The 22,494-nt window shown below is 39.2% G+C and overlaps 1 protein-coding gene across 4 annotated transcripts in view; it reads right to left on the reverse strand.

The window, feature by feature from the left end:
- Window positions 1–22,494, reverse strand: part of JADE3 (jade family PHD finger 3) — a 176,483-nt gene that overhangs the window by 84,508 nt on the left and 69,481 nt on the right. The window contains exons 1-2 of one of the 4 annotated variants that reach the window (XM_067024131.1): window positions 20,061–20,076; window positions 19,816–19,848 (exon numbers count right to left, since the gene is read on the reverse strand). The exons of 2 other annotated variants lie outside the window; for them this stretch is intronic. The gene's annotated coding sequence lies outside the window, so the exon portion shown is untranslated. Of the gene's footprint in view, window positions 1–19,682; window positions 19,720–19,815; window positions 19,849–20,060; window positions 20,077–22,494 lie in introns of those variants that run through there. One more of the 4 variants, XM_067024132.1, reaches the window with a different exon arrangement.

Genomic DNA, 22,494 nt, shown 5'->3' on the forward strand with positions numbered 1-22,494 from the left:
CCCTGAGAAAACCATAATTCAAAAAGAGTCATGTACCACAATGTTCATTGCAGCTCTATTTACAATAGCCAGGACATGGAAGCAACCTAAGTGTCCATAGACAGATGAATGGATAAAGAAGATGTGGCACATATATACAATGGAATATTACTCAGCCATAAAAAGAAATGAAACTGAGTTATTTGTAGTGAGGTGAATGGACCTGGAGTCTCTCATACAGAGTGAAGTAAGTCAGAAGGAGAAAAACAAATACCGTATGCTAACACATATATATGGAATCTAAGAAAAAAAGTGTCATGAATAGCCTAGGGGTAGGACGGGAATAAAACACAGACCTACTAGAGAATGGACTTGAGGATATGGCGGGGGGAAGGGTAAGCTGTGACGAAGTGAGAGAGTTACATGGACATATATACACTACCAAATGTAGGGTGGATAGCTAGTGGGAAGAAGCCACATGGCACAGGGAGATCAGCTGGGTGGTTTGTGACCACCTAGAGGGGTGGGATAGGGAGGGTGGGAGGGAGGGAGACTGAAGAGGGAAGAGATATGGGAACATATGTATATGTATAACTGATTCACTTTGTTGTAAAGCAGAAACTAACACACCATTGTAAAGCAATTATACTCCAATAAAGATGTTTAAAAAACAACAAGAAAATCAAAAAATAAGAATCATGAAACTGTACAGTTTAAATGGGTAAACTATATGGTATGTAAATTATAACTCAATAAAGCTGTTATTTAAAAAAATGAATAGGATCAGCCTAAGTATCAAAATGATTAATCAAACTCTATTTGTCCTACTATCAAAGTCAACTCAATATTTCTTTTCTTAAATTGCGATATAATTGACATATAATACTATGTTAGTTTCAGGTTTATAACTTAATAATTCAGTATCTGTATATATTGCAAAATAAAGAATGTTTGTTTAAATAGGATGTTAACCTCCTATCACATAAATTTTGGGGGCTGTGTTTGGTTCCCAGTGTAAAAGTCAAGACATTTAAACACTCTTCTGAAATGCAAACAAAAACAAGTCACAAAACACTTCCCATCAAAAGGGAACATAAAGTCACAATGAATGTAGAAATTTAAAGATAAAAGTAATGTATTTTCTAATTATTCCCCATTGAATGCACAAATCTACCTAGAGTACCACTTCATTTGTCTGATACCATTGGGATGTTCCATATATGTAAACTTTCCAGATAAATGGTGTGCCGAAACATTTAGAATCCTATTATCAATGGGAACTTTTCTGAAATATCCATTTATTACTATTCTATTGTTGCAGCAATAAGTTACCACAAACGCAGTGGCTTAAAACTACACAAATTTATTATCTCTAATAGTAAGTTCAGTAGGTTAGAAGTCTAATACAGGTATTCCTAAGCTAAAATCAAGATGTTGGCAGGGCTGTGGTCCTTTCTGGAGGCTCTAGGAGAGAATCCATTTCCGTACCTTTTCCATCTTCTAGAGGCCATTCACATTCCTTGGATCCTGGCCAGCTTCCTCAATCTTCAAAGCCAACAACACTGCATCTCTCTAACCCTGCTTCTATCATTACACCTCATTCTCTGACCTTTCTCTTCTGCCTCCCTCTTCCACTTTTAATAACCCTTGTTATTACATCAGGCTCACCCAGATAATCCAGGATAATGTCCCTACTTTAAAGTCAGCTGATTAGCAACCGTAATTCTCCTTTGCCATGTAACCTACCATGTTCACAAGTTCCAGGGATTAGGTCATAACCATCTCAGGGGGCCCATTATTCTGCCTACCACAACCTAATATATTTTGCAGTATTAAAATGAATATACTCCCACACGAATATGCCCAACAGATTTTTGACAGAGGTAGAAAAGTAATCAAATGGAGGAAGATGGTCTTTTTAACAAATGTTACTGGAACAATAGGAAAAAAAAAGAACTTCAACCTAAGTCTCATGCCTTATATAGAAGTTAACTTAAAATGTATCATGGACTTAAATGTAAAAGTAAAAAACTTTAGAAACACAAAGGTGGAAATCTTCAGAACCTAGGGTTAAGCAAAGAGTTCTTCGATTTGACACCAAAAGCAAGATCTATCAAAGAAAAATTCACTTTCATCAAAATGAAAAACTTGCTCTGCAGAAGACTGTTAAGAAGATACAGAAACAAGTAACAGAATGGGACAAAATATTTACAAACCACATTTACAACAATGGACTTGTATCCAGAATACGTAAAGAATGCTCAAAACTCAACAGTAAGGAACAAATGATTCAACTTAAAATGGGCAAAAGATTTGAACAGACATTTCACCAAAAAGCATTACAAATGGCAAATAAGCACATGAAAAGAGGTTCAATATCATTAGCCATCAGGGAAATGAAAATTAAAACCACAATGGCTGAAATAAAAAACAGTGAAAATTGAAATGGTGATGATGTGAAGAAACTATATCATTCATACACTGCTGGTGGGAATGTAAATGGTACAGGTATTCTAGAAAACAATTTGGCTATTCCTTTAAAAATTAAACATGTAACTATCACAGGACCCAGCAATTACACTCCTGGGCATTTACCCCAGAGAAATGGAAATACATGCTCACACAAAAACCTATACACAAATGTTTATAGCAGCTTTATTCATAATAGAAACTGGAGACAACCCAGATTTCTTTCAACAGGTGAATGGTTAAACAATCTGTGGTACATCTGGACCATGGAATACTACTCAGCAATAAAAAGGAACAAAGTACTGATACATGCTACAATGTGTAAAACAAATGTAAAACATGTAAAAAAAACCCACTTAACAAAAACATTATGCTCAGTGAAAGAAGTCATAAACAGCATATCACTTATCGTATGATTCCATTTATATGAAATGTCCAGAGTAGGAGCAGGCCTATCTATAGAGACAGGAAGTAGATTAGTAGTTGCCTAGGGTTGGGAGTAAGAACACATACTGACTGCAAATGGGCACAAAGCTTCTTTTGGGGGTGACAGAAATGTTCTAAAATTGGGTAGTAGTGATGGTTGCAAAACTCTGTAAATATATTAAAACCCACTGAATTGTCTACTTAAAATGGATGCATTTTCTAGTATGTAAATTATATCTCAATAAAGCTAAAAAAACCTTTAAAAAATATTGTGACATTTTACCAATGAGAAATTTTTAGGTAGAGTCAAGAATAACATCAATAGAAAACTTCTATGTCTACTGAACATAACCTCCATATGGATAGCTTATACTGGGATTGAAGGCAGCATATGCCATAGAAGAAATACTTCTATTTTCTAAAAACTCTCAGTGAAGAAAGCCAACTGAGTATGGCCCCTCTCTCTTCACTTTCTTGAAAGTTTCAGGAGACCTAAGACTTCTTGTAAGCTAGATACTCCTCTCATCTGAAGTTCTGGTCTTATGAACTCTGGCTAAAAGAGTGTCTCCATTTTCTATAATATTCTCTTCTTTAGATGAGCTATGAAACTGTTCATGACTGAGGGCAGTGCCGAATTTTAAGAATCTGTAAAATCTGGTGCTTATTTTTTCCCCCACGCCACACGGCTTGTGGGATCTTAGTTCCCTGACTGGGGATTGAACACGGGGCCCCAGCAGTGAAAGCGCCGAGTCCTAACCACTGGACTGCCAGGGAATTCCCAAATCTGGTGCTTTTTAAACTACTACAGTAACAATCATTTTTTACTATAGATGGAAACAAAAAATCTTTTATTATCAATAAAGAGCCTAGGAAAAAGATTAACACCAATAACACCAGTCCTGGAAACTGGGTTGCTTATAATTTTTAGAAAATAAAACAAAGCAAGCAAATTTTGGGGTCTGGGCCATTAAAGTCCACTGATTCATTTCTGTGACAGCACTGCTGTTTTAATTACTACAGGAAAATGACAGAACAGTAAATATCAGCAGAATAATTCCATGATGGCAAATCTTTAGATCTGTCTTTATTACTTCTAATCACAACAACAGTCCTATAAACATCATTATCACCATTTTACAGATGAAATTGGGGCTCAGAAATGTTTAAATGACATGCTTGGAGCTACATGGCCACCAGAGGGCAGAGCTCAGAGCACTCCAAGTTGACCCCGAGACCTGAGGCAGGCTGGGGGGTTAACAGCAGGAATGCTGCCCCTTCTAAGCCCAAGACTCCTGAGCATAGCCTTGGAGGTCCACAGCATTCCGGCTCCAATTTGTCAGGCCTCATCAGCTGCTGCCCCCCTGCGTCCTGCACATGCTATGCCTCATGTGACTCCATGAACATACCATCTTGTTTCATACTTGCCAGCCTTTAGACAGGGCTCTTCCCTCTGCCTACAGTCCCCTGACTGTTTACCCGGACCATCTCATTTTCCCCCAACCTGGTCCAACCCATTTGGTAGATCTCCTCAGTGAGGTTCCCCAGATACGCCTCTCTCACAATTATTCGCTCCTTTGCTTTCTATCCAAGTCTCTCTATACATGCTTCTGTCCATGTAAAATGCTCTTTATATGCACTGTAAATATTCTTTACATGGTCAGCCCTGCCACAAGACTGCAACCATCTTCAAAGCAGGAACTATGTCACATTCATATCTTACCCCCAGGTCTCAGCACAGTGTCCTGCACAAAGTAAATATGCCCCACCCACATCCCCTTTACTAGCTAGCATACCCATCTCCCAGGTATTGCTTGTTGGCTGCTAATGGCTCACAGCTGTCCCTTTCCCCAAGGGCTGGAGTCCTGCCAGGGAAATTATACCCTCCCTGTCTCCCTCCCAGGGGCAGCCAGCAGCTCTACACCACCCCAACCATGCCCCTAACCAAAACAGGCTAAGGCTAGACTTTCCTAAGACTATATCCTTACTTTAGCTTCTTCCTCTTCCCTGCCTTCTTGTCCTTGCTCCCTTATAAGTTTCTCCTGAGAGCACTCCGTCAACAAATCATGTACATTCAAATATGGTCTCAGGTTCTGCTTCCAGGCACCCCTAAAGACAACATGTGAAACTTCATTTGGTGGTACACTTTAAAAAGTTCTTTAGAATAAAATTTTTTGTTAAGCAAAACCAAAAATAAGTACAGTGCAATGTACCTCATTGCCTTACATTTGGATATATTATTCAGCTGTTTATTTTCTAGTCCTCTATTCAGCGTGCATACTTTACAATGACATTATTTTCTTCCTTACCCCCCACAATGAGTATTCCTTTGTTTTGGCAGAAATGAAATGTGCACCAGCCCTTACCTTGCACAGTAATTTGAAGGAGGTTTTCAGATCTTATTTCAGATCTTATTTCAGATCTTATTCCTACTATAATCTCAACCAAAATGATTAACAGCATTCTGATTTATCTTAACATTGACTGTAAGCCAGGCAAAATACAACTGTATAAAGTAAATGCCTTCCTTGGGTGAAACTCCCTCTTAAAGGAGCACTGTCTGGAAGTCAACCCAACTAGAATTATTTGGGACTGGAATCTAAGTCTGTGGTTTGGTGGCTACTTGACTCCCCATTAATGTTCCCGCAGAAGAGCAGGCGGCAGGAAAAGTGATTAACTCAAACACAGCCCTTTCTTTCCTTCTATACACCCACCAGACATACTTCTGAAATGCATCGTCAGTTCAAGAAGCCACTATTCACTGCCATCTGTGGGGCCATGCAGCAACTTAAAAATAATCTAAGGCTCTACTTTATACATATTCATACCCTTTGATCCAGGAATTCTACTTCCAACATTCATATTTGAAAAGTAATCCAAAACAAAGAAAATGATTTATGAACAAAATGTTCATTAAAACTCCCTAATGAAAACAATAGATGAAACCTAGCTATCAAACAAGAGGAATACTTAAAGTATATTAATATTATGGTATTTCATTCAATTATTTAAACATGGTACACAGGGAAACATTTATGTTAAAATGTTGGGTGGAGGGCTTCCCTGGTGGCGCAGTGGTTGAGAGTCTGCCTGCCAATGCAGGGGACACAGGTTCGAGAAATTTTCCCATGGTCTGGGAAGATCCCACATGCTGCATAGCAACTGGGCCCGTGAGCCACAATTACTGAGCCTGCGCGTCTGGAGCCTGTGCTCCGCAACAAGAGAGGCCCACGCACTGCGATGAAGAGTGGCCCCCACTTGCTGCAACTAGAGAAAGCCCTCGCACAGAAACGAAGACCCAACACAGCCATAATTAATTAAAAATGTTAAGTGGAAAAACAGTATAAAAATTGGTCTTATAGCAAGATTGCACCTATGAAATAAAATTATAGAAAATAATGAAGGCCATAAACCTATTTACCAGCATTAGTTGCATCAATAACACTGAAGTTTTCTGAGTGACAAAAACATTCTAATTTTTTCCATTCTCCACATTTTTACAGTACACATATAGGACATTTATAATTAGAAAAAAATTCTAAGTTTTCAAGGTATTTGTTCCTCACACCACTCACAAACGATGCAGCTGACCTGAAAAAACTGAAACTATGAAAAGTAGTTGTCACTGTCGTTCAAGATGGACATCAACCAGAGCTGGAAAAAACCCAGAAAAGCACAATACAATCAACTGGATAGAGGAGCCTCCATATTTATAAAGTTAGTCCCCAAAGCACAAAAACTTACAGTTTGGAAAAGACAAATATCTAAAGCAGTGGTTCCCAGCTGAAGGCAATTTTGTTCCCCAGGGACAATGTGGCAATACCTGGAGACATTTTTGGTTATCGCAACTAGGAAGGGGCAGCGTTACTGGCATCTTGGGGGGAGAGACCAGGGAGGCTGCTAAACATCCTGCAATGCACAGATTTATCTGGCCCAAAATGCCAATACTGCCAAGGTTGAGAAATCTTGCTCTAAAAGAATGAAGCAGAAATCAATAAGAATCAAGACGAGTGTGGAAATTGTTGACTTTATTCACCCAATCACAGAGTTAAAGTAACGAAGGGGCAATCCCTGTAACCTAAAGGCAATTTTATCAAAAAGAAAGCAGGACTTTGAGCAATGTTTAGGGAACTTAGAGAACTCATCAGCTCAAGAAGTGGAACAGAATGAAAATGTAAACAGGTTCAAGAAGGACTGAGATAAAATCAGGGAGGATAAATCCATGATGGTATTTGGAAGTAATCCTTAAGTAAAGAAGCATCTAAAAGTCCAGCTCCCTTAGACTTTCAGGAAAATACCCTTCAGGGCCATTAACAGAGACAGACGTTTGAGTTAGGCCATTGGTCAGACCAGAGCAGCACACTTCTTTTATTCTTAAGGATCAATTCCTGCTCATGTGGGCAAAGAAACTCCCAAACTATTCCTTAAACAGAAATCATAAATACTATAGATGTGTTTCTTGAGCTGATTACCTCTGCTCTGGGGTAAACAATACTAACCCTCTCCACACCGAGACCATGTGAGTCCACTGCCTATGCTTTAATTCAGAATTCACCCCTCTCTACAAAACAATTCAATCTATCACTGTTTCAGTGTTGTGGAAACAAAACTTCCCTTCAAGCCTGTTCACCTCAAATATCTTTTATCTTTACCACATTTCAGTACTCCAGTAACTAAAACCATAAATATTTGAGTAAACAAAAAATAATCAGAAGAAAAAGAACATATCCTACATATTTTACTGCTTCTCCTTACCCCCCACAAATCTTTGTCTTTAAAAAAGAAGAGATACCAGAAATTGGAGTCGGTGAACTTTTCTGTACTTTTTAAAAGAAGACTGCCTTCATCTCAGTCATTTTAAAGCTTGTTTTTAAAAATTAAGACACATCGTGTGACTCATGAGTCCCCTGTGACCAGATGAGGAGTCTGGAGGTCAACTCTTTCCCAAAGCCCTCAAAAAGCATTAAAGAAAAAAGAAGAAAATGCCAATTTACCTAGGTAGGTTCCTGCCACGCAGTCAAGTATTTCTATGTCAACCACAGTTATCCCTGTTACCAGGAAACAGGCTTACCCTCTTTAATGTTAACAAATTACTTGGGAATTTCAAACCTCCTGAGTAGAAATCATCTTGCATGGGAAGGCCACATTGGGAAGGGAGTTTAAATCAGGGTTCAGCAAACTTTTTCTGTAAAGGACCAGATAGCAAACATGTTCAGCTTTGTGGGCCATATGGTCTCTGTGGCAATTACTCAAATTTGCTATTGTAGCATGAAAGCAGCCACAGACAGTACATAAACAAATGATCATGGCTCTGTCCCAATAAAACTTTATTATACTAAAATTCAAATTTCATATTTTCACATGTCATGAAATATTATTCTTCATTTTTCAACCACTTAAAATGTTAAAAACCATTCTTAGCTCACAGGCCATACAAAAACAGGTGGTAGGCTAGATTTAGCTCACAGGCCATAGCTTGTCAACCTCTGGTCTGAACTACAAGAAACCTTTCTTTTAATGAAAGAAAGAATACTGAAAATTGGAAGCATACAACTGAATTATCACTTTCCTAACACCGCCCCCTCCTTCCCAATCTCTCAGCCCACTGTTTGGCTAATACAGACCTCACTGGAAGGTTTCAGCTTGGGTGGCCTATTCTGTGACGTTATCTTGACAAATTTTAATGGTCCTAGACCCTTTCTAAATTAAAATCTGTTTTATGCCTTTTAAGCAAAAAGGCCCCAGTTCTAATACCTTTTTAAAAATTAGCAGTATGTTCCCTTTCTTTCTTTCTTTGTTTCTTTTTTGACTGTGCTGCATGGCCTGTGGGATCTTAGTTCCCTGACCAGGGATTGAACCTGGACCATGGCAGTGAAATCGTCAAGTCCTAACCACTGGACCGCCAGGGAATTCCCTACATTTTCTTTTTGATTTATATACATATATTCAATAATTTCAACTACCCAGATAAATAAGTAGGCTTGGCATCTTAATAATAAAGAGATATATGTACAAAGCATAAATCCTCTTAAGATAAAATACCATTTGCAAATAAGACCCCTTAAGAATAAAGTAAATCAACAAGAATAGCTTTTACTATGAAATACATAATTCTTTCTCCAGATAGAAACTCAAACAATTTTTAAAAAATAATGATTTCCGTTATGTCTTATCTCTTGCTGTGAGTTGCTTCCACATTGAAATTTAGGCACATGTACCCCTAATACATTTACAATAACATCTGCCTGATTTAAAGTGATCATCAGAATTTATTAGGAGAAAAATACCTTTATCCCAGGTTTTAGAAACAATAACAGGTCTCACATGTAAGGTCAAACAAACAAACAACCCCAAACTTACTGAGCAAGTGCAAATCCACCGTACATCAACTGTTAATACTGTGTTAATAAAGGGCAGGCACTGCACTGGCCACCAGAACGGAAAAACCAAGTCCTTCAGCTCCCTCAGAGCCAGGGTCACAAGACCAGGTGCACTAGACACACTGTTACTATGGCTTGGGTGATCACAGCCTAAAGCTGGTGACCAATGATGTGTGACAAACCAATCAGAGGGGGTTTTGGGGGTTAATCCCAAATCAATCAAGGTGGTGTGGGTGTGAAGTGGAGGGGGGTTGCAGTTGGGAACAGTTCACCTCCGGTCAGGGCTATACTGATGGCAAAAGGGCAGTCAGGCAGGGAAGTTAACATACAAGGGAAAGGATCAGCACTGACTTTGAGGACAACAAAAAGTGAGAGAAAATGAACCGGCTACAAATTTTCCTCAGGAGAAATAAAAGGGGCGGGCCATAGATGCCAACACCGGGTTTAACCTGAGAAAATTATCTGGCCTCCACAGCAGAGGCTCTCAATTCCCATTAAACATTGGTATCACCTGGGGAGATTGTAAAATTCTAATGCCCAAACTGCACCCATTACCAATTAAGTCAGAATCTCTCTTTTCAAAGAACCAGCTTTTGGATTCATTGTTTTTCTCTACTGTTTTTGTTTTCAATTACATTAACTTCTCTCTTCTTTATTATTTCCTTCCTCCAGCTTGCTCTGGGTTTATTTTGCTCTTCTTTTTTTCTATTTTCTCAAGGTGGAAGCTTAGATTATTCATTTGCGACCTTTCCTCTATTCCTCATATAATCATTTAGTGCTATAAATGTCCACTCAGGGGCTTCCCTGGTGGCGCAGTGGTTGAGAGTCCGCCTACCGATGCAGGGGACATGGGTTCGTGCCCCGGTCCGGGAAGATCCCACATGCCATGGAGCGGATAGGCCCGTAAGCCATGGCCGCTGGGCCTGTGTGTCCGGAGCCTGTGCTCCATAGCGAGACGGGCCACAGCAGTGAGAGGCCCGCATACAACCAAAAAAAAAAAAAAAAAAAAGTCCACTCAGCACTGACTTAGCTACAACCTACAAATTTTGATATGCTGTATTTTCATTTTCATTAAGGTCAGTGTATTTTTTTATTTCCCTGAGACTTCCTCCTTGACCCATGGATTAGTAAGAAGTGTGTTGTTTAATTTCCAAGTGTTTGAAGACTTTCCTGTAGTCTGTTTTTCATTTCTAGTTTGATTCCATTATGGTCAAAGAATATACTCTGTATGATTTTAATTCTTTTATATTTGTTGGGGTTTGTTTTACGACCTGGGATATAGTCTACCTTGGTGAATGTTACATGTGCACTTGAAAAGTAAGTATATAATGCTATTGAAGTTCCCACCTATAACTGTGGATTTATGTCTATTTCTCAATTATGTTCAGTTTTGCTTCATGTACTTTGAAGCTCTGTTGTTTGGTGCATACACATTTAAGATTGCTCTGTCTTCTGGGTGGATTGACCCTTTGAATCATTATGTAGTGCTCCTTTTTGTCCTTTGTAATTTTCTTTGCTCTGATGTCTAATTTATCTGATATTAGTATAGCCACCCCAGCTTTCTTTTGATTGGCATTTGCATGCTATGTCTTTTTCCATCTATTTACATTTAAACTACCTATATAGTTGCATCTAACTGGAATACGGTGAAATGTGTCTACTCCCTCTTGTTTGGAACAGGAAATTTGCTCTCTATAGTATTTTTGCAGCTCCTCTCTAAATTTAGACATATTATCTCAAAATCTTTTATTTCAAAATAAAAAACTTAACTGTTAAAAAGTAAGTATATGATTAAAAGGGCATTTTTATTCATGTTCTTAACATGTTCGGAAAGTATTAAATTGTGAAAGGAAAAGAATCAACCTGTGGACTTGTGAGATTTTCACTTACTGCACTCTCCCAGAGCAAGGAAACAAACAGGCTAAGAAACGGGTAAAACTTACAGGCCTGGGGGTAACTGGGAGTTTGCTCCCCTATCCATGGGCCATAAGAAGGAAAGTCAGTTGGTAACAAGGATGCAACTATTTTTCCTTAAAAGATAAATATTCACTACACCTGGTGCTTATTCTTGGGGGCGGAGGAGCTGTTTTTTCCAGTAATTGCATTTTTTTAGTTTCCCTGTATGGATTTGTTGTTTTACTACTTATTAGCATCTTCAAAAGGTTAACAGAGAGAATTTAAAATGTATAACTTGAAAAGGAATACAAGTCTACTTAATTAGTTATACCACTTGTTAGTTCTGTAACAGAAATGAGTGAGAAAGTTGGAAACTACTGACTAAAATGTGGCTTTCTGAGAATTAGTTGAGTTCAGTAATTTATGCTGTTCATGCTTCAGTACCCCAGGAAGCCAGATTTGGATACAGATAAGTAGTCATTTGAGACAAACAGCAAAGTTTACCCCTGAATTGTTTTAAATGCTACCCAAAAGGACCACTAAAATATCTAAGATGAGGACTAGAGAGCAGAGATGGAAACTAATTATCTCCTCTTGGCCCTAAAAAACCAAACTTCTATGTAAACTAAAAGCATCCATATAGGAATATGAATCACAGAGAGAGAAAAGGAAACAGATTTTTCTTCTCTATCCATTTCTCCTATAATCTCAGTGGTATTTTAATTATTCCAAGTAACAGTGTTTTACAAAAATGATGGACAGATTAAAAAAACTCTCAAAAATTTGAAATGAAGGCTCTGTTGTTGTGTGTGGAAAGTGACAACCTTGTCAAAAATACCTGTGAACCAAGACCATGGTTGACTGTCATAGTGATGAAACGTTCCTGGACACCGAGCCTCAATATTTTCTTATCTAAGAATCTGCAGTTTAATTTCATCCTTCAAGATCAAAGGCACATAAGTTAACTTGGCCCACTGATTTGATCAATCTATGGAGAGCTGCCAGGCAACACAAGTCCACAGAATAACTCATTAGTTTATAATGCTTAAATCAACTTTGGGCAAAGTGTTGAGAATTGAACAGAGACTAAAACACCCAAAGACACTCACCAACATATCTTTCTACACAGCTGACTAGAAAACATCTAATCTCTATTCGACCACTCCAGTGACAGGGAGCAACTATCTAACAAGGCAATCCATTCTAATTTTTAGACAGCTCTAAACAAAGAATAACTCTCTATGAATAGAAAAAAATCTGCCTTTATACTAAATGTTTACCTGTTAACAGATTTCAATCTCTCCCTACCTTTATTCCCCAATTATCTCTTGACCTTACATCATTTTTCTCTATTTAATACCTAATCTCCTTCTTTCTCTTCTCTTGAAAACTCCTCAGAATGTAGTCTGTGGTCTGTCTTCCCTTCCTTGCTCTCAGTCACTCCTCAATTACCTTCTACAGAGTTTCTGAAAAAGTCACCAGTCTGTGCACATTTCCCAACCCTCATCTCTAAGTACCTGTATGCTGCATTTGACATACTGATCACTCAGTTCCTCCTTCCCACTATCCCTCTTGAAACAGCTGCCTTGGTTTCCAAGGGCTTTTTCCAGGTTCCCTGTATTGCTCCCTAATATTCTTTTCTTCCTCTAACCGTCTTGTGATGGTGTTTCCCCAAAGTGCCCTACTACACTAAACCCATGCTATGGCTCCCAGAATAGAAAGAAAGAGGGATGGGGGAGGGAGGAAGGAAAGGAAAAGATAAAAAAGAAAACAAAATCTAACACCACTTCCCCCCGCCCCCCCCCCCCCAACCAAACACATCAACCTGAAAGGTGATCAACTCTAAGGCCACTACCTTCTTTTCTCCACTGGTTCTTCCTCCCTTCTAGTGGTCTCAGTTGGCACCCTCTATGTAGTTACAAAATCTAGAAAAAAAAAATCTCTTAACTCTTTCCTTTCTCTCATCCTGGAACATCCTCGTCAAACCCTGCCAAGTTGGGCTTCCCTGGTGGCGCAGTGGTTGAGAATCCGCCTGCCGATGCAGGGGACGCGGGTTCGTGCCCGGATCCGGGAAGATCCCACATGCCGCGGAGCGGCTGGGCCCGTGAGCCGTGGCCGCTGAGCCTGCGCGCCCGGAGCCTGTGCTCCGCAACGGGAGAGGCCACAACAGTGAGAGGCCCGCGTACCACAAAAAAACAAAACAAAACAAAAACCCTGCCAAGTTAACATCTGAAATAGTCTTCTAAATCAATAGTCCCATCCCATTTTAGCCTTCATTTTCCTAGGTTGGGACTTAACCATCTCCTGAAACTGAGACTGCAACAGCAGCTTTCTAACTGGTCTTGGAGCTCCTGATCTTGTTGCCCTCAAATTCACCCTCCACCCAAATACCAGAAACTTACCTGAAACACAAATTCGACCATGCGCCTTCATTGTTGAGACTTCAGTGGTTTCCCTTTGCTCCTAGATCTTTATTAAGGTCCTCATCAAGGCCAACAAGGTCCTCCACAGTCAAGCTACACCTGCTTCTGCAGCTTTATTCCTAAACACACTATGCTCCAGTTTTATGCTCTAACAATGCTGAACCTCTGTAGTTCCCACACCCATGTTGCATCTCACCCCTATGCTTTATATAATCATACTATCCCTTCTGCCTGGAAGGCCCTCTTCTAACTTCCTCACTTTGCAAACACATAAACTCATCCTTATAAGGCTTAGCAAACATGTCACCTCTTCTAAAAAGCCTCCCTTGTCTGACTCACCCCCTTGACAATCTCAATAGCAGTATGCTCTGAATGGGCTGTGTACAGCACCAACACTAACATAAACTATTTTGTGATCACTGTATATATTTAAAAATCTCCAACTAGAATATGAGTTCCTACCAGGTATGGCTAGATTTTTTTTAAAAACTTATAATGCAAGTTATTCTTGCTTTAGCTCTTTGAAAATAAACTTTAAAGTCACTTTAAAATGATTCTCATTGGGAATAAATTTATTTGCTGGGTGCTAATTTGGACAACTGTTCTCACTTTGAAATTTTAGTTTGTAAGCTAACCTTGGAGGAAGTTCATTTCCCTCCTTCATTCACCCTCTCCATTGAGAGTTGCTTCCTCCCAGCATTCTCAATCCCATCTTACCAATAGGGATAAAAGTACAGATTTAGACAGTAAGCCAATAATACATTTGCATCTGGCCCCGAGTCTCTCTCTGTTCTCCTGCCTGCCACTACAAATATAAGTAACATCTTTTTCCGTCTCTGTTCATGAGCAATCCTTGACTTTGCACAGCCAGGGATCATTTCCTCCAATCACTGAGTGCTTTGATTTCCATTGTCTATAGAAATACAATTCCCAGCCATCTCTACCCTTCTCTGGATCTAGAGTCCAGTACATCAGTAACTAGCAGCCCATGACTAACAATCTCCACTTACTGTTTGATCTGTTTCTGGTCCAGAGATTTACCATTTCTTGATCACAGATATATCTTTCTAATTTTTTATTTTATCTATTATCACTTTATTTAGAGAGGAGATATGACTTTGAAGCATGAAATCAGAGCCATCTTGGCCAAAAGCCCTTAGGTTTAAATTTTACAAGTACTACATAATCTTTTAGAGCAGGGGTCAGCAAACTATAGCCTGTAGGCCAAATCTAGCTCACTGCTTGTTTTTGGTATGGCCCATGAGCTAAGAATGGCCTTTACATTTTTTACTTGTTGAAAAAAATCAAAAGGATATTTTATGACATGTAAAAATTATTATTTTAGTGTCCATGAAAAACATTTTATTGGAGTACAGCCATGCCCATTCATTTATTCTGTTCCAGTTTATCAATTGCTATGTAACCACTGTAAAATATAGTGGCATAAAGCAACCATCATTTTATCATCTCACAAATTCTGTGAATTGGGAATTCAGGTGACAAACAGCAAGGATGGCGTTTTTCTACTCCATGATGTCTGGGATCTCAGCTGCAAAGACTCAAAACAGCTGGAATCATCTGGAGGATTCTTCACTTCACTCAGCTGGCCCCTTTGACAGGGATGACTGGGCTTAGCTGAGAGTACCTCTGAAGTGCCTACACAAGGCCTCTCAGCACAGTAGTCTCAGGGTAGTCAGGCTTCTTACATGGCAGCTCAGGGTTCCCAGCATAAATGTTCTAATGAACAAGGCAGAAGCTGCACTGCCTTTTATAACTTAGTCTCAGAAGTCACATACTCTGTTGTATTGGTTGTAGCAGTCACAAGCCCACCCAGATTTAACTCGAAGGAGACATAGGTCCTATCACCTGATGAGACTAGTGTCAAAGAATCTGCGGCTTTGTTTTAAATCTCCATTTATGTTCTTCATGTCATTTAGTAGCAAGGGTCCAGTTAGTGACTTTGATTTAAAATGTGAGACACTCTTCAGTAAGTGGTGCTGGGAAAACTGGACATCTACATGTAAAAGAATGAAATTAGAACACTCCCTAACACCATACACAAAAATAAACTCAAAATGGGTTAAAGACCTACATGTAAGGACAGACACTATCAAACTCTTAGAGGAAAACATAGGCAGAACACTCTGTGACATAAATCACAGCAAGATCCTTTTTGACCCACCTCCTAGAGAAATAGAAATAAAACCAAAAATAAACAAATGGGACCTAATGAAACTTAAAAGCTTCTGCAGAGCAAAGGAAACCATAAACAAGACGAAAAGACAACCCTCAGAATGGGAGAAAATATTTGCAAATGAAGCAACTGACAAAGGATTAATCTCCAAAACTTACAAGCAGCTCATGCAGCTCAATAACGAAAAAACAAACAACCCAATCCAAAAATGGGCAGAACACCTAAATAGACATTTCTCCAAAGAAGATATACAGATTGCCAACAAACACATGAAAGCATGCTCAACATCACTAATCATTAGAGAAATGCAAGTCAAAACTACAATGAGATATCAACTCACACCAGTCAGAATGGCCATCATCAAAAAATCTACAAACAATAAATGCTGGAGAGGGTGTGGAGAAAAGGGAACACTCTTGCACTGTTGGTGGGAATGTAAATTGATATAGCCACTATGGAGAACAGTATGGAGGTTCCTTAAAAAACTAAAAATAGAACTACCATATGACCCCGCAATCCCACTACTGGGCATATACCCTGAGAAAACCATAATTCAAAAAGAGTCATGTACCACAATGTTCATTGCAGCTCTATTTACAATAGCCAGGACATGGAAGCAACCTAAGTGTCCATCGACAGATGAATGGATAAAGAAGATGTGGCACATAGATACAATGGACTGTTACTCAGCCATAGAAAGGAATGAAATTGAGTTATCTGTAGTGAGGTGGATGGCCCTGGAGTCTTTCATACAGAGTGAAGTAAGTCAGAAGGAGAAAAACAAATACCGTATGCTAACACATATATATAGACTCTAAAAAAAAAAGAAAGGTTCTGAAGAACCTAGGGGCAGGACAGGAATAAAGATGCAGATGTAGAGAATGGACTTGAGGATATGGGGAGGGGATAGGTTAAGCTGGGACGAAATGAGAGAGTGGCATGGACTAATATATACTACCAAATGTAAAATAGATAGCTGGTGGGAAGCAGCCACATAGCACAGGGAGATCAGCTCATGTTTTGTGACCACCTAGAGGGGTGGGACAGGGAGGGTGGGAGGGAGATGCAAGAGGGAGGAGATATCGGGATATATGTATATGTATAGCTGATTCACTTTGTTATAAAGCAGAAACTAACACACCATTGTAAAGCAATTATACTCCAATAAAGATGTTTAAAAAAAATAAAATAAAATGTGAGGCACATTCAGGTATCAGAGCATCCAAGTCCCGCCCCCCGAAACTCAACTTCACAAAAGGACTATCATCATGGCCCTGACTTGTGAACAATTTTAATACTTTCTTATTTGTTTTTGATCAGTCTTTCACCCTGTGAATACAAATTATGTGAATATACAGAACACATGAGTTTTAAATGTTACAGGACTAACTGAAGCCTTTAAGAAGAGTAATCTGTATTTGTCTGATAGACAGCAAAAATGGTCTCAATTCTCCACCTTCTTCTTTATCTATGCCCTTTCAAGGTGATTTTGAAGCTCCTTCCCATTCCCTGAATCTGGACTGGCTTTATGACTTGCCTAGGCCAACAAAATGCAGCAGAGGTGATACTGTGCCAGTTCTAAACCTAGGTCTCAAGAAGCCTTGCTGCTTCTATTCAGTCTTAGAAACCTGCCCAGCTATCATGAAAACAAGCCTGGGCTAGCCTGCTGCAAGATAACAGATGTATAGCCCAGTACTCCTACCCTCTACCATTATCCCAGTTGGCAGCCAGCCAACCTCAGAAGCAGAGCTCCCTGCTGACCTGTAGCTGACCACAGACATAAGGGAGACCAGCTAAGAACAGAACTGCTCATCTGAACCGAGCCCAAATGGCCAACTCACAGAATAATGAGCTAAACAGATAATTACTATTTTGAGTCACTAACTTTTGAAGTGGCTAGGTGTACAGCAAGAGTTAATTGACAGAATTTAGAAGTCAGTTTTTAATGATTAAATATAGAATGGAAATTTCATCACACACCACAGTCCTACTATACTGAATCACTTTAGACATTGAATAATTCTCAAAAGCAGGCACTACTGCTGGGCTCCACTGAGAAGGGCACTCTAGCTAATGCCAAGATCACAGAGGGGGTCAAACACCTGACCCCAAAGAAGAAATCTGTAATAACAGCCATGCAAATAACAAATGTCATTCCATACGCAAGTCTCTCATCCTACCTGATGCCAAGGTAGCCATAAGGTACCTCCTCAGACCAGAGATAGTAGCACCTGCAATCAGCAGTTAACCAGTTAACTAGTTAATATGTCCCACACTGCTAATATCTCACCTGAAGAGCACTTAGCATTGCCATTAGAATCCCTGTTTTTTTTAGTTATAATCCCCATCCTCTATTTGCACACTGTTACCCTTCAGTGCATTCCAGTAAAGACAGGGCAGTTACCAACTCAAAAGATTTATTACACAGATGTATGTAACTATGAAGTAATTTTAAAAAAACCAAATATACCAGAATTCACACATCCAATTATAGGCTGACTTCCAAGAGACCCTCTGAGGCAAATGCAATTCCTCAAAACACTTAGGACATTTTCTACTTTCATTTGCTTTCTGTCCCTTTGGTGTATCATATTTCTCTGAGTAAGGTCAATGGAAGCAATTTTTCTTCCTTTGAAAGTGAATTTCACTTTTGGAAACAATCAAATGTTATTCAAAGTCCATTGAAATGGGCATGCAGTTGAGGTGTGTAAAACCAGTTTTAGTCAGTAACAAGCTGGGAAAATAAATTGCGAGACTGATTTACAATTCCAATTCTACTGTCATCAGCTGGCAGGTTAAAACTCTAAAAGCACAAAACCTTCAACGGCTCCCTACTGCTCACAGCACAAATTTCAGTCTCCTAGGCTTAGTATCCAAGGCACTCCACAATGTGACCACAGCTAACCTTTCCAGTGTTATTTTCCTTGCATGGTCTCTTCTCTAGGGAGGCTGAGCCACTCACTGCTCCCCACTCACACGTCCTGGTGCTTTTCTACACACATGCTTCTGTTCACACTCCTTCCCTGGACCACCTTCTATGTCCATGTCATCTGTCTCTGTACCTGATACAATGCCCAACATTGTAAATAACTCAAATAAATACTTATTGAATGAATGAAGTGAATAACCAATTCCTCGTGTGGCTTAGTATATGGCTCTAAAGGTAATTCCAAAAAGGAAAGCCCCCAAAACATTCTGAGCAAGGGAATAAGTAGCTAGCCTCCCACATGCATTTTGAGAATGAAATTATGAAATGTTGGAATAGCAACTGATTTGTAGTCAGGCCTAATGACTGCCTATGAAAGCCTGGTGAATCAGGTACTGAGCCAGAAATGAACTAAAAATTCCAGGCTACTCCAGTCTATCTAGACCACTGATCACAATGCCACTGTATTTAAGACAGCAGGCCTTGGGGTTTTGGTTTTCTTTGGGATTCTCTCTCAAGAATATCCAAGTTAAAAACAAACACTACTTTTGGATATATATCTAGAAGTGAGATTGCTGGATCATAGGGTAGCTGTATTTTAAATTTTTTACTAATCTGCATACTGTTTTCCATAGTGGCTGCACCATTTTACATTCCCACCAACAGTGTGGGAGTAAAGAGTTCTAATTTCTCCATATCTTCACCAACACTTACCTTTTTAAAATATATAATAGCCATCCTAACAGGTGTGAGGTGATACTGTGGTTTTGATTTGCATTACCCTGATTAGTGATGTTGAGCACCTTTATATATATACCTGTTGGCCATATATATCCAAAATAATTGAAGTCAGGATCTCAAAGAGATATAGGCACTCCCATGTTCACTGTAGCATTATTCAAAATAGTCAAGATATAGAAACGATCCAAATGTCCATTTGACAGATGAATGGATAAAGAAAATGTATTACATACACACAATGGAATACTAACCTTAAAAAAGAAGGGAATCCTTTCATTTGCAACAACATGGATGAACTTGGAGGACATTATGCTAAGTGAAATAAGCAAGGACAAATACTTCATGATTCCACTTATATGACATATCTAAAATAGTCAAACTCACAGAAGCAGACAATAGAATGGTGGTTGCCAGGGACTGTGAAGAGAGGAAAATGGGGAATTACTGTTCAATGAGTGTAAAGTTTCAATTATGCAAGATGAATTCAGTTCTAGAGATCTGCTATACAACACAGTGTCTACTAATCATACCATATTGTGCACTTAAAAATTTAAGAGGGTAGATCTCATGTTAAGTGTTCTTATCACAAAAAAAAGAGGCACAAGGAATCTTTTGGAGGTGGCTATTACCTTGATTGTAGAGATGGTTTCATGGGTATATGCATTAAGTCCACTCATCAAACTGCATACATTGAAAATGTACAGTTTTTATATATCAATTATACTTCCATAGAGCTGCTAAAAAACACATTTGATAAGTGAGGATTAATGTCATAAATTAATATAAAGAAAAAACTTTCTAAGAATTTATGAGATCCTTCCCCCTCTGATGAAGTTAAGTTCAAAAAAAATAATAAGCTGAGAATATTTTCAAAGTATTTGTGTGGTGAAATTAGATGTATTAGGTTAAACCATAGGAAATTGCCATTGTTGTAGGTAAAAATGTTTGAGTATCAGCAATTTCATATGGTTCAGTCTAATACTGCAGGATTTTGCTCACGAACAAAAATAAAGAAAAGGCTCCTTCTTTTGCTTCTCTTCTTTTGTCTCCAAAGCCCTCACACACTCTGGAAAACCTTAATTCCTACGAACTTTTGAGGACTGATAATAAAGAAAGAATACATGAAGCCTCACCTATACATACATTATTTCTTAGTTCAAAACACCTAGTTTCCTTTAGGAGTTGTATTCCAGTTACCAGACTCAAGGTAATTGGCCTGTGAGTCCCCAGCGGGGTGTTAGGTCTCTCCTCCTACATCTCAAATTTCTAGGTCAGATCTGAGCACCACCCTCTTCCCATGTTCCCTTTACACACTGCAAATAGGCCATCACACCCAGGATTCCTGAATGTTGTTTAATGCAAGATGAGGTTGTTGACAAAAAGGCATCTGATCATTATTATCAGTGTGGGCTTGGGAGTGGGGGGAGTTGATTTTATTCTCACTTTTGCTGCTTTTCCTGCCGCAGCATTGCAGCCAGCTGGCTAGACTATCGTCTCTGGGTCTCTTGTCAGTCAGAACAGGAGAAGAAGCCTCCTAGGCAGGATTTCTAGCCTTGCATCTGTGGCTGGAGTGGTGAGGCAGTTTCCCTCCATCTTCCTGGGCAGCGGCAACAAGACCCTGTGAGGAGGCGCAGGTGCTACGACTAACTGGCACACTCCCAAGCCACAGTCAACCCCATGTGCTCAGAACAGAGGCTCAATTTTAATCCTTCTGAGACACCATTTCAGGAATCAGCCAATACACGGACATGTAATCAATGTAATGCTTTTGTGTGCTTGTGTGGGTCTTGAACTTATGAATTTCTGCATTAAAAAATTTAGAATTTTCTGCATAGAAATGTACCCAAGACAAATATAAATGCAATCTCTTTTTAATGGTAAATGTTATTTCATGGGAAACAGTGAATACATAAATTCAGCTTCAATGGTCAGAAGATCCTGTACTTTCAGGTTTACTGTTAGAAATGCAAAACAGGGACAGCAGAACTCCATCATCCCACCTCTGTTCCTTCAGTACAGGATGTTTTCCTCTTTCAAAGGTTGTTTTTTTTAAAAAAAAAAAAAAACTAAGATCTTTCATCTAGTGTTTTAAATAACCAATTTTCTCTATTTCCCCAAGAAGATTATTGCATGGTCTAATTAAGTTTTCCCTTAGGAAATATCATCCCTGACATGCAAAGGAAGACAAAACAATGGTGGCAGATTGTGGAAATAGGAATATTTTTACCAACTGAAAAACTGTAAAACTCAACAGTGCCAAAATCACCCCTAAGCTATTAATATGCAATGATTTGAAATATCAGCAATTCAAAGGAGGAAGACTAGTAAAGAGTTCATTATTTACTTACTGTTTTTTTCCACGTTCTGAGTTCAGAGCCCCACATTCCTACTTTGACAGTTGACAGCATCCCAACCACCCAAAAACAAGTTCAGAGGGTTCCACTGCAGACAGTATAAATGATGCTTGCTTTTGCATGCCCTGTCTCAGAAGTAAAGCAGAGAAGGAACTGAGTTTCACGTGTTCACTCTTACAGAACTCATCAAAGAACTTGATAAAGGTTTGATGAAGGAACCTGGGCCAGAATTTGGGAAACCTGGCTGTTACATCAAATTTCTAGTCCATTAACACACTATTTTTATGATAGTGGCTTTGTGTAGATAGTTGTATTCTGGTGAAGCAAACTCTCCTCACAAACTCTCATGATGATTCTCGGGCATTTATTCTTCCCCAAACACAAATCTGATCACGACTCCTTAGTGTAAAACCTTTCCATTGCTCCCCAGTGCTCAAAGTTTCCCTTGCAGGCTTCTGCAAGACCGAGGTTTAGTACAGTAGAGAGTACACGTTTGGGACCAAAGCTGACTGCACAAAAGGAGAGAAGAGTCAGTGCCACCACCAGAGAGCCCCTTTCTCTGCCCTAGTTCCTCACCAGGCTCACTCTCTCCTTTGAAAATAAGTGTTGAAAAGTATTTAAGAATGGTTTTGCAAGGGTGCTGTGGCAGCGGTCCCCAAGACCACCCCAAGTTCTGTGATTCACTAGGAAGATACACAGAACTGAGCAT

This window comes from Kogia breviceps, chromosome X, assembly GCF_026419965.1.
Source record: "Kogia breviceps isolate mKogBre1 chromosome X, mKogBre1 haplotype 1, whole genome shotgun sequence".
Taxonomy (NCBI): domain Eukaryota; kingdom Metazoa; phylum Chordata; class Mammalia; order Artiodactyla; family Physeteridae; genus Kogia; species Kogia breviceps.